Raw genomic sequence first — 11,562 nt, 5'->3', positions numbered from 1 at the left:
CACTTGGAGGAGAGGAAGGTGATCAGGAACAGTCAACATGGATTCACCAAGAGTAAGTCATGCCTGACCAACCTGATTGCCTTCTGTGGTGAGATAACTGACTCTGTGGATATGGGAAAAATGGTGGACATGATAGATCTTGACTTTAGCAAAGCTTTTGATACGGTCTCCCACAGCATTCTTGACAGCAAATTAAAAAAGTATGGATTGGATGAATTCACTATAAGGTGGATAGAAAGCTGGCTAGATTGTCAGGCTCAACGGGTAGTGATCAATGGCTCCATGTCTAGTTGGCAGCCAGTATCAAGCAGAGTGCCCCAGGGGTCAGTTTTGTTCAACATCTTCATTAAAGATCTGGATGATGGGATGGATTGCACCCTCAGCAAGTTCGCAGATGACACTAAGCTGGGGGAGAGGTAAATATGCTGGAGGGTAGGGATAGGGTCCAGAGTGACCTAGACAAATTGGAGGATTGAAAAGAAAGAAATCTGAAAAGGTTCAACAAGGACAAGTGCAGAGTCCTGCACTTAGGATGAAAGAATCCCATTCACCGCTACAGACTAGGGACCGAGTGTCTAAGCAGCAGTTCTGCAGAAAAGGACCAGGGGATTATAGTGGATGAGAAGCTGCTTATGAGTCAGCAGTCTGCCCTTGTTGCCAAGAAGGCCAACAGCATATTGAGCTGCATTAGTAGGAGCATTGCCAGCAGGTCGAGGGAAGTGATTATTCCCCTCTATTCGGCACTGGTGAGGCCACACCTGGAGTATTGCATCCAATTTTGGTCCCCCCACTACAGAAAGGATGTGGAAAAATTGGACAGAGTCCAGCAGAGGGCAATGAAAATGATCAGGGGGCTGGGGCACTTGGCTTATGAGGAGAGGCTGAGGAAACTGGGGTAATTTAGTCTGCAGAAGAGAAGGGTGAGGGGGGATTTGATAGCAGCCTTCAACTACCTGAAGGGGGGTTCCATAGAGGATGGTGCTAGGCTGTTCTCAGTGGTGGCAGATGACAGAACAAGGAGCAATGGTCTCAAGTTGCAGTGGGGGAGGTCTAGGTTGGATATTAGGAAACACTATTTCACTAGGAGGGTGGTGAAGCACTGGAATGGGTTCCCTAGGGAGGTGGTGGAATCTCCATCCTTAGCAGTTTTTATGGCCTGGCTTGACAAAGCCCTGGCTGGGATGATTTAGTTGGGATTGGTTTGGCTTTGAGCAGGGGATTGGACTAGATGACCTCCTGAGGTCTCTTCCAACCCTAATCTTCTATGATTGTATGATTCCATAAAGAAGATAACCTCTGCATGGCTGAGACGGAAGTTTAGAGTTCTGGAGCGATGGGGAAGGAGGGGATCCCTCCGACACATCCCATATTCTTTTCTTCCCACCCCGCTCCTGCTTTTTGTTATATTAACATTTATTTTAGATGAGAAAAATGGAAGGAAAAACAACTACTGTTCATTGCAACCCTGGGCATTGTGAGAACGGGGAATGAGACAATCTCTCCTCAGAGCGTTATGTGGTGACTTGAACACCAACTTTGCAGTGGTAGGAAGAGTAAAAATGTGATTCTCCAGGTTTATTTAGATTAGGAAGTGTGATGGAGGTTAGGTCAGGTCAAGAGGAAATGTTCTAGATCACCCCAGCCAGTATACATGGCTTTACAGGAAGAATTGTTTTTTTACATAAGAAAAGCGAAGGCAAACTAGCTAACTCCATGGAAATCATGGTGATCAGGGCCAAGTAAATTTTACCTCCATTTAGCTAGCTGAGGTCATACATATGTCCTCCATCTGAGGAGATAAGACGGTCCTGGACATTCCTGATAGGAAGGACACATACTTCCAAGACTCATAGGACAATGGGGTTGATAGAAAGGACCATGAGATTCAAACCAAAGAAGAAAAGGAGTACTTGTGGCACCTTAGAAACTAACAAATTTATTTGAGCATAAGCTTTCATGAGCTACAGCTGAGCTATAGCTCACGAAAGCTTATACTCAAATAAATTTGTTAGTCTCTAAGGTGCCACAAGTCCTCCTTTTCTTTTTGTGGATACAGACTAACACGGCTGCTCCTCTGAAACCCAAAGAAGGTTGAGCTGCAAGAGGCAAAAGTGGGCAACTCACTTGGGGGAGCTGAGGGACTATGGTGACGCAAACGGTGCAAGCTGCATTTAAAGTCACTATGTCGGAAATAGGAAAAGACTTAAAAAAAAAAAGTTGACAGTTCTAGACAAGGGTTTCATGGTGTTGTTCCCTGTTACAGTTTCTCTGATGACAGATGAGTTCTGAGTGAAGCTTTTCCCGCACTCATAACTTGCATAGGGTCTCTCTCATATGTGGATTCTCTGATGCGTATTAAGATCTGAGCTCTGTGTGAATCTTTTCCCACGCTCACAGCACCGAGAGGATCTCTCTCTGGTGAGGACTTTCTTATGATAAAAAAGGGCTGAACCCTGAGTAAAGGTATTCCCACACTCACAGCATTCATAAATGCTCTCCTTTATGGGTTCTTTGATGTCTAATAAGGTATGAGCTCTGAGTGAAGCTTTTCCCACACTCACAGCATTCATAGGGTCTCTCTCCCACATGGATTCTCTGATGTGTAATAAGGCTTGAGATTTGAGTGAAGCTTTTCCCACACTCGCAGCATTCATAAGGTCTCTCCCCCGTGTGGATTCTCTCATGTCTAATAAGGTCTGAACTCTGAATAAAGGTTTTCCCGCACTCACAGCATTCATAGGGTCTCTCCCCTGTGTGGGTTCTCTGATGTGTGACCAGTTTTGAGCTCTGAGTGAAGGTTTTCCCACACTCACAGCATTCATAAGGTCTCTCTCCTGTGTGGATTCTCTGATGTTTAAGAAGGGCTGAGCTGTCAATGAAGTTTGTCCCACACTCACAACATTCGTAGGGTCTCTCCCCTGTATGTATTCTCTGATGAGTAATAAGGTTTGAGCTCCGCGTGAAGCTTTTCCCGCACTCACAGCATACGTAGGGTCTCTCTCCTGTGTGGATTCTTTGGTGTTTAAGAAGGGCTGAGCTGTCAGTGAAGTTTTTCCCACACTCACAGCATTTGTAGGGTCTCTCCCCTGTGTGGATTCTCTGATGCGTAATAAGGTTTGAGCGCCTAGTAAAACTTTTCCTGCACTCTGAGCATCCATAGGGTCTCTCCCCTGTATGGATTCTCTGATGTGTAAGAAGGCTTGCTTGCTGACTGAAGCTTTTTCCACACTCACAGCATTCATAGGGTCTCTCTCCCATGTGGATCCTTTGATGTTTAAGAAGGGCTGAGCTGTCAGTGAAGTTTGTCCCACACTCACTGCATTCATAGGGTCTCTCTCCCGTGTGGATTCTCTGATGCGTAAAAAGGTTTGATCTCCGAGTGAAGCGTTTCCCACACTCGCAGCATTCATAGGGTCTCTCCCCTGTGTGGATTCTCTGATGCGTAATAAGTTTTAAGCTCTGAGTGAAACTTTTCCCACATTCACTGCATTCATAGGGTCTCTCTTTCATGTGAATTATCTCATGTCTAACAAGGCCTGAGTGGTAACTGAAATGTTTCCCGCATTCACTGCATGTATTTTTTCTCTTTTCCATGAGCATTTTCTGCTGGGTTACTGTTTCTTTGAGGTCCTTGTGAGTTCCCCACCCATTCATGGGTTTACATACATTCTCCCCTTTCTGGTTTCCCTGTTCGCTCTCTGGCATCTCCTGATTCTGACAGGCTTTTCGCTGCTCATTACCCCTGAACATTTTCCCTTTGGATCTTTGTGATAATACCCCATTTGGTTCCACTTGCTCAGCATCTTCATGCTGGGGTTTCTGCTCCTCGTTCTTACTCACCGTCCCATCACCTGTTGGGATACAGAGAGAAACCTCAGGAAAAGGGAAGGGCAAACCAAAATAAGAGCTAGAGAGAGAGAAAATAAAAATCAGGATCTGAATTCCCCCAAACTCTTCCCTTCTATGGGAGAGAGAAAGGGATCAATTCTGCCTCAACATCCCACCCAAGCTCTCAATGGGAAGGGAGGGAGGTACTGACAGGTGTCAGTCAGAATCAGTAAGAGGGCATGAGTGTTATGTACCCTGAAGATACAACACCAGCTGAGGAGAATCCTGAACTTAGAAAGCTCTCATGGTCTTTGTGTGGAATCCCAGCTCTTTCCTCCAGACGCTTACAGATTCTGAGTTTGTTTAATGTCTCCTCACCAGTGTAGGGAACTCTAAGGATCTCTCTTTCCTTTGACCTCTGGGGCCCATAACTCTTCCCCTTGTTCCAGGTGGGAAATCATATCAAGTTTGTAAATTGGAAAGAAAGGGGAGATCAGTTGAATGTATAGGTTTATATATTAGTTTAACCACAATCCATCGTAGACCAGTAAATCCCAGGGTCAGCTCACCAGGTACCCATAGGTACACAACACTCTGCAGGGACGGAGCCGGTAGGAAGCCTCAGCAACCCCCCCCCTAGTAACAGCAGCCCCCACTCCCCTAGCACCTGCCGTGCCCCTGGACTGGCCCCCAGCCAAGTTTTTGTCACGGTGGGTATTTTTAGTAAAAATCATGGACAGGTCACAGCCCTGTGAATTTTTGTTTAGGGCCCGTGACCTGTCCAGAACTTTTACTAAAACGGAGCCTTAGTTATTATCAAAGAGGCTCCTAAAACATACAGAAGGTAAAACCATGTGCCGGAAAGTGAAGATGCCAGAGAGGGGGCAAGTCCCCCTGGAACTGCTCCTTGCTGACCTAGCAGTCCAGAGACAATGCGAGAGTCCTGGGGAAGCGAGGAACGACCAGCATGGGCTGGTGGGGTTCTGGGGAGTAAGGAACAGGAAGGGCAGGGAGATCACTGAATGCAGGATCTCAGCAGCATTAGATGTCAGGAAATCACATTTTGCAGAATTAGGGAATCTAGTGAGTCGGATGTAATGGGTGGGAGTATGAACATCCCTGGGTGTGGAGATGTGACGGGGTGTACAGGCCCCGCACTGGAAAAGAAGGGGTTAACCCTACATGGTGGGCAGAGAAAGCCACGCCCCCTCGCCCCTGCTGGGCATGCTCCAAGTGCTGTCTCAGTATAAAAGGGAGCCGCCCAGCTCATTCTAGGCTGAACGTGGGAGAGGCGGGACACATGCTGCTGGCTCCAGCCCAGGGAACAGCCAAAGCCCCAGACCGTAGGAGCTGGAGACACTGAGAGCTAGGCAGACAGCTGGATACCTGTGGATGCCCATGTGGAGGCCAGAGTCACCAGGGGTAGCGCAGCCTGGGGACCCCAGAGACCCTGAAGACATCACGGACATGGCATCAGGGGATACAGGAGGAAGAAGCCCAGGGGAGCCAGGCAGTGGACCAGCTAGTGACCCAGCTTTTGAGTCGCTGGGTTTCAGCTGGATCCCTGCCAACTCCATGGCACGGATGCTTGCCACTATCAGGGCCCTGGATGGGGACCCGGTGGAGAGGGAGAGCCCGGGTCTCCCTACCCTGGCCACCATCCCCTCTTTGGTGATGGCCCACTTCCCTGACTCTGGCCAATAAGCTGCATAGCCCTGCTGAGGAGGGCTGTTTTATGGACTCTGACCACCAGGCTATACAGCCCAAGGGAGAAGGAAATTGTGTTGATTCTGGCCACTAGGCCGTCGAGTCTGAGTGAGAGGGCACCCATATTGACTCTGGCCATTGGGCCGTACTGCCCTGAGGCTAAGGGCAGGCAGGCGGACTTAACTGGGGGGCAGCGGTGCCCTCACCCCGCCCCCAAAGACGGACGGGGTGTACAGGGCCTGTGACACATAATGGAGTACGCGGGCGCCGATCGGCTCCCTCTGAAAGGCCCCGTATGCGAGACAGCTGATGAGTTGACAACCCCTCTGTCCTGACTAGCAGTCACTCTCTCCTGAGAAGGAGATAGACAAGTTCCTGAAACGGCGGCTGGAAAACCACCAGCAGCAGGTGACCCTAGCAACAGCAGTTCCACACTCAACAATTACAGCAGGTTGTTGCCCAGCAACAACAGATGAAACAGGAGCTGGCCGCGTAACACCGGGTGCAACAAGAACAGTTGGTCCAGCAGATGCAACCAACAAGATCACCTTCCCCTGCCACAGCTGGGCTGCCAGAAGGGATCCCACCTGTCACCCCAACCAGGGGACCCACAACGCATGCCCCTGATGCTACCTGCTAATCCGAAACCCAACCGAAGATGGCCAGCCAGCCGATCTACAGCCCAGAGAGAGGAGGATCTGTTAGGGGGGCCAGCCCTGACAAAAGGCAGACCTGGGGACCAAGAGGAACCAAGACCGCTGCTATGAGTGTGGCCAGGAGGGGCACTTATGGCGAGACTGCCCCTATATGGACTGTAGTTATGGGCAAGTGTGCATAGCCAGCCCTCGGGCCCGGAAAAGCGGTCCAGAGAAACTCCTGACCCCCTTACGAGTAGACGGGATCTCCACAACAGCTTTGGTAGAATGGTTGCAGCCAGATGCTTATCCGGGCTGGCCCGGTACCAAACCTAGACTGGCAGGGACTGAGACACATCTCTAGTATATCCACGGGGACATATGGTCATATCCGACCGCCTGGGTAAGTCTGGAAACTAGCCACCATGACTAGGTTCTCCAGGTGGGTGTAGCCCCCAAAATTGGCCTTTCCTGTGGTCCTGGGACAGGACTGGCTGGGGATCCAGGAGACCCTACGTGAATATGGTTGTCGACCCGCAGAAGAGGGGAAGAAAGGGCTAGCAAGGTGGGGATTGGGCACCGATCAGAGCCTGACCCAGGAGAGTGGCCATCCAACCCCACCGAGACTTCAGGTGACCCATAGCCTGATGCGGAGACCCCCCATGAAGGATGCCCAGGCAGAGCTGGAGCGTGACGGGGACTCATCAGGGAACAGAGGGAGGACCCCACCTTGAGCCGAGCCTGGGAGCAGGTTACGAACCCAAACCTACGGGCGAGTGGAGAGGTTTAATGGACCCCTCAAGGTGATTCTGCGTAAGTTCGTGGGAAAACAACCCTGGACACTGGGACACGTCAATCCCAGCCTGGGTGTTTGCCATATGGGATGTTCTCCAAGCCTCGACTGGGTTCTCCCCCTTCGAACGTCTCTATGGGAGGCAACCCCAGGGCATCCGCGACCTCCTAAGGGAGGATTGGGAGGAGCAAGAAACTCCAGTCATGGGGTCAGCCCGATACACGTTACAACCACGCGAACAGCTCCGCACCCGGAGGGTCTTTGCCCAGGAGAATCTGCTGCTGGCTCAGAAGGTGCTTTGAGGTTGCATGATACCCATAAACAATGAGATCTGGATGCCCAGGTGGCAAAAAGAGGTACACGCTTATCATGTCAACCTGTCGAAAGCCTGGAAGGCTAGGGAAGTCTTGTTCATCGCCCCTTACGGCTGGAACCAAGACAAATCGGGCTCCGAGCTGGAAGGTGATTGTTTGGGGGAAAGACACAGAGCCAAGGAGACCCTGTCGGGGCATCTGAAGAAGTTGGGCCTTCCAGGGGCAGGCAGGCAGGTGTGATGACTGTTATTTTAATTTTTTTTTCTCATCCCTTTTTCCTACTCCAAAATAAACACTGCTAGGGTTTGAAGCTGCCTGTTTTGTCACTCTACAACACTGACCCCAGACGGACGAAAGTATCTGTACTCGGCCTGATTTGCTGGGCAAGTGAGGTTCTCATACGTAAGTTATTATCGCCCAGGGCCCGGTGTCGGTAGTGGTAAAATTGCAGAATTCCGCTCCAGGAGAGGGAAAAGCCTGCGGCCTGATACCTGCGGGCGCTCAGAGAAACCCGGAAGGGGACAGGGTGCAGCTAGCCCAGTCACTCATTATGAGACCCACTCCCCTTCCACCCACTGTCTCACCCCTCTCCACCTCCTGGGACGCCAGAAGCAATTGCTCCTGGTGTTCTCTCTTCCGCTGTCAGTCCCTGCAGGCCTCTTCGCTACCCGTTCCCCAAAATTTCCTGTTTCCCAACCACTTTCCACCACTGTCCTGAGTGATCTTTGCTTCAGACTCCCACAGCGCAGAAGTAAGGGTGGCAATACACCATATACCAGGCCACCCTTCGTTCTGGGCTGCTGCTGGTGGCAGCTGCTGCCTGGGCTCCCGGCCAGCAGCCGCCATTCTCTGGACGCCCGGATCTGAAGGCAAAAAACAGAGAGAACTGATAAGTTACAAGAAATCTGTCACATCCTGTGATTTGGGCAAAAAAAAATTAACTTCAAAATGCTTTAAAGAACAACAGATCTGTCTGTACATTGTAAAAGATGCCACTTGATAGAGCAGATAAGTTCTATCGAGCTGGTTTAATACAATGCCATGAGAGAGGATCCTTTATAGATCAGCTTTCCTTCGGGCTGGGCTGTTATTGCTTTCAAATAACTCTGCAAACAAACAGAATAAAAACTTAGTTCGCCCATTTCGTTTTTGTATTTGTAAATAAATAAAAAAAACCAAAACAGGAGTAAGTCATTTAAAAGAGAAGTATACTCTTTCACATATTCCAGTAAAACGTGATGGACATTGCGTCTTCTGCTACTGGAATTTCTGCTATCCATAACTGTAAAATTGGAGTCTCACGAGATGAAGGCTTAAAAAACGTATTCGCAATAACCAGTCAAATAGAATACTGAACACGCTGAGCTTGCTTCGCCAGGGGTTATGTTGTTATAACTGTATAACTTAGCAACTTCTACGTTAGCTACAAAACAAAAAGCAATAATATAAATATATAAACAAGTGCAAAATTTTGGACTTGGAAAATACTGTTAAATAGCAGACAATGTCTTTACAAAAATAATCACTTGATTAGGCTAATTAAAATTGCGCAAGTTGATGCCAGGGCTTATTCTGAAAAAAAATTCCCTTTATTAGGAATTAATTTGTCGGGAACCCATACATTCTAGCTTTAACACACATAGAAACATAGACTATCAGGGTTGGAAGAGACCTCAGGAGGTCATCCAGTCCAACCCCCTGCTCAAAGCAGGACCAATCCCCAACTACATCATCCCATCTGCAATGTCTGTCTCAGAATTGGCAAGGAACCATGCTTTATCTCTCACAACATGTGCGATGTATAGACAACAGGAGCCTGGCCTGGTGATTTTACTTCAGGCTACAGAGACTGAAGTATGGAAGAACATAGAAGTGTTCTTTATTCCTCTTGACAGCAGCAAAACTTTAAAATGTTGGCAGACAAATCTACACCAATATAGAGCGGCTCCAAAACTCTGAACTGCCGAATGACAGCAGGAGCGGGGGACAAATCCTTGCAACCTTCATGAGTTCAAAGCGTCTATTGTGGCCCGCCAAGCTCCCCGTGGCCCCTTCCGGCCCCTCCCCAGCGCGCTGTGTCCCTAGCCTATCTCCAGGCCAGGGGTGGGCAAACTATGGCCCTGGGCCGGATCGGGCCCCTCAGGACTTTGGATCCAGCCCGCAGGTTTGCCAACCCCGTGGTGCTGTGGGCCCCGCACCGCCCCCGGGGGGAAGGGGAGCAGAGAACTCCATGAACGGGGACACGCGGCCAATAGGAGCTTCAGGGGAGGTACCCATAGGCAAGAACAGCTCACGGCGTACTCTGCTCCCCCTCCCCCTGGGGCCACAGGGAGCTGGGTGCCTACCGCTTCCCGGAGCACAGTGGCACAGGGCTGGGGCCAGGGCACGCAGGGAGCCTCCCCTGGCCCCAGCGCGCACCCCTGCCACCCCGGAGCTGCTCAAGGTAAGCGGCGCAGGGCCGGAACCTGAACCCCACCCTGCAGCCCGCACCCCAATTCCCTGCCTTGAGCCCCCTGCCATACCCTGCACTTTCTCCTGCACCCCAACACCCTGCCCTGAGCCCCCTGCCACACCCCGCACTCTTTCCTGCACCCCAACCCCCTGCCCTGAGCCCCCTGCTGCACCCGGCGGGCAGGGGCAGAGTGGGGAGGGGTGTGATGCGGCCCTTGGGCCAATGTATGAGTCCTCATGTGGCCCTCCTGGTGATTCGAGTTTGAGACCCCTGCCTTACGTGGAGCAAATCTTTGGCTCCTGCAGTCAGGTTTCCGCATGCTCCCAAAAATAAAGTAAGGGAAGGCGCGAACCCTGGCAGACGGAAGGGGAGATGGACCCATCTTGGGCTAGTGCAGAGAAGCAGAGAGTGTAGCCACTGATAAAATTGAGGGTGATTTTCAGGCGTCTAAGCTGAGAGATATGTCTGAAATTATTTGTAAAAGACAAAATAATAATAATGAATAATCCCTTCTGAGTCCCCGAGCCCCTTCTGCACCCACATGGGGAAACTGCCCTAGAGGCATGGAGCACCTGGCATTGTTGCTTGCCCCCCCCCACCCCCCAGAGCCCCCTAGGAGGGCACAGAGGAATGTTCCCCACTGTCACTCACCGCTCTGGGCGCTCCTCTGCCCATTGGCATCATGCACCTCTGCGGGCACCCGTGTCGCCAACACCTAAAGCCGGCCCTGCCTGGGGCAGTAGCTAACTGGAAGCCCTGTCTCTTTATAACCTAGTCCCTCCGTCCCAAGATGTTCCCTTGGCTCACGGTCATCACAAACCGATGCCCGGTCGTTGTGTAGTCCATTCTCTCTCCAGGGCACTCCATTCATATTTGAACAGTTCGTTATAGCGTATCCCTGCCAACCTGGGGAGGCCTACTGTACTCCAACAGACGTTAATTCCCCGGTCCCAGAGGGTAACAAAGCAAAATGAGAGAGGAAGCTGAGTCATACATATTGTTCATTACAAAAAAGAATAATTAAGAATGCCCACATTCTCCACAGGGAGATATGGGCAAGGCGAAGGGCTAGGATGATAAGTCGTAAAATCCTGTCTGAAAAGGCCATCAAGGGGGCATCTTGTCCGACAACCCTGAGGCAGGATCAAGTATAAGCAGATGGGTGTTTGTCCAACCTATTCTTAAAAACTTCCCAATGACAGGAATTCCACAGCCTCTCCTGGTAACCTATTCCAACACATCTATTCTTACAGCTGGAAATTTTTTCCTAATATCCAACATAAACCTCCCTTGCTGCAGACAAAGCCAAATTACGTCTTCTCCTACCTTCAGTGGACATGGTGAAGGCTTCACGCCCATCCTGTTTATAAACAACCTTTGCGTATTTCCAGACGGTTCTCAGGTGAGGCTGAGGTGAGCCTCGGATTCTCCTTCTTCCCTTTTTCCCCCTAAAATACAACCCCCACCCCTTAAAATACCTGGCTCCTATAACACGATCTTGCACACAGCGGGGGCTGAAACTACGGTTCTAATTATCTGACTGATCTCAATCACTTGCCATGTCTCTCAGCTAATACGCGGCACCGAGTGCCTCTACGGGGAAGCAGTATCGCAAAAGTGAATACCTGAGGAGTTTGGCATTTCAGATTGGCATGTGGAAAAGCGAGGAGTCGGCGATGGAAAGGCACGTGACGTGTGCATGAAAAGCCGCAAGGCTTAGGCTTCTCTTAGCAGCCACAATATTTCCAGTCATCTACAATCACAATAATGGTTTGGATCGAGAGAATAGGCTGGGGCCATTGAACCTGGCACCCATGCATTTGGGGATAGACA

The 11,562-nt window shown here is 50.3% G+C and overlaps 2 protein-coding genes across 52 annotated transcripts in view; one reads left to right on the top strand and one right to left on the bottom strand.

The window, feature by feature from the left end:
- The window catches only part of LOC119849376 (zinc finger protein 420-like), a 3,142,523-nt gene that overhangs the window by 779,456 nt on the left and 2,351,505 nt on the right, over nucleotides 1–11,562 (bottom strand). The gene's annotated exons all lie outside the window — the stretch shown is intronic.
- Nucleotides 1–11,562, top strand: part of LOC119849403 (zinc finger protein 501-like) — a 1,099,011-nt gene that overhangs the window by 891,035 nt on the left and 196,414 nt on the right. The gene's annotated exons all lie outside the window — the stretch shown is intronic.

Source organism: Dermochelys coriacea, chromosome 28, assembly GCF_009764565.3.
Source record: "Dermochelys coriacea isolate rDerCor1 chromosome 28, rDerCor1.pri.v4, whole genome shotgun sequence".
Lineage (NCBI taxonomy): Eukaryota > Metazoa > Chordata > Testudines > Dermochelyidae > Dermochelys > Dermochelys coriacea.
This window is presented reverse-complemented; position numbering and strand designations above follow the sequence as displayed.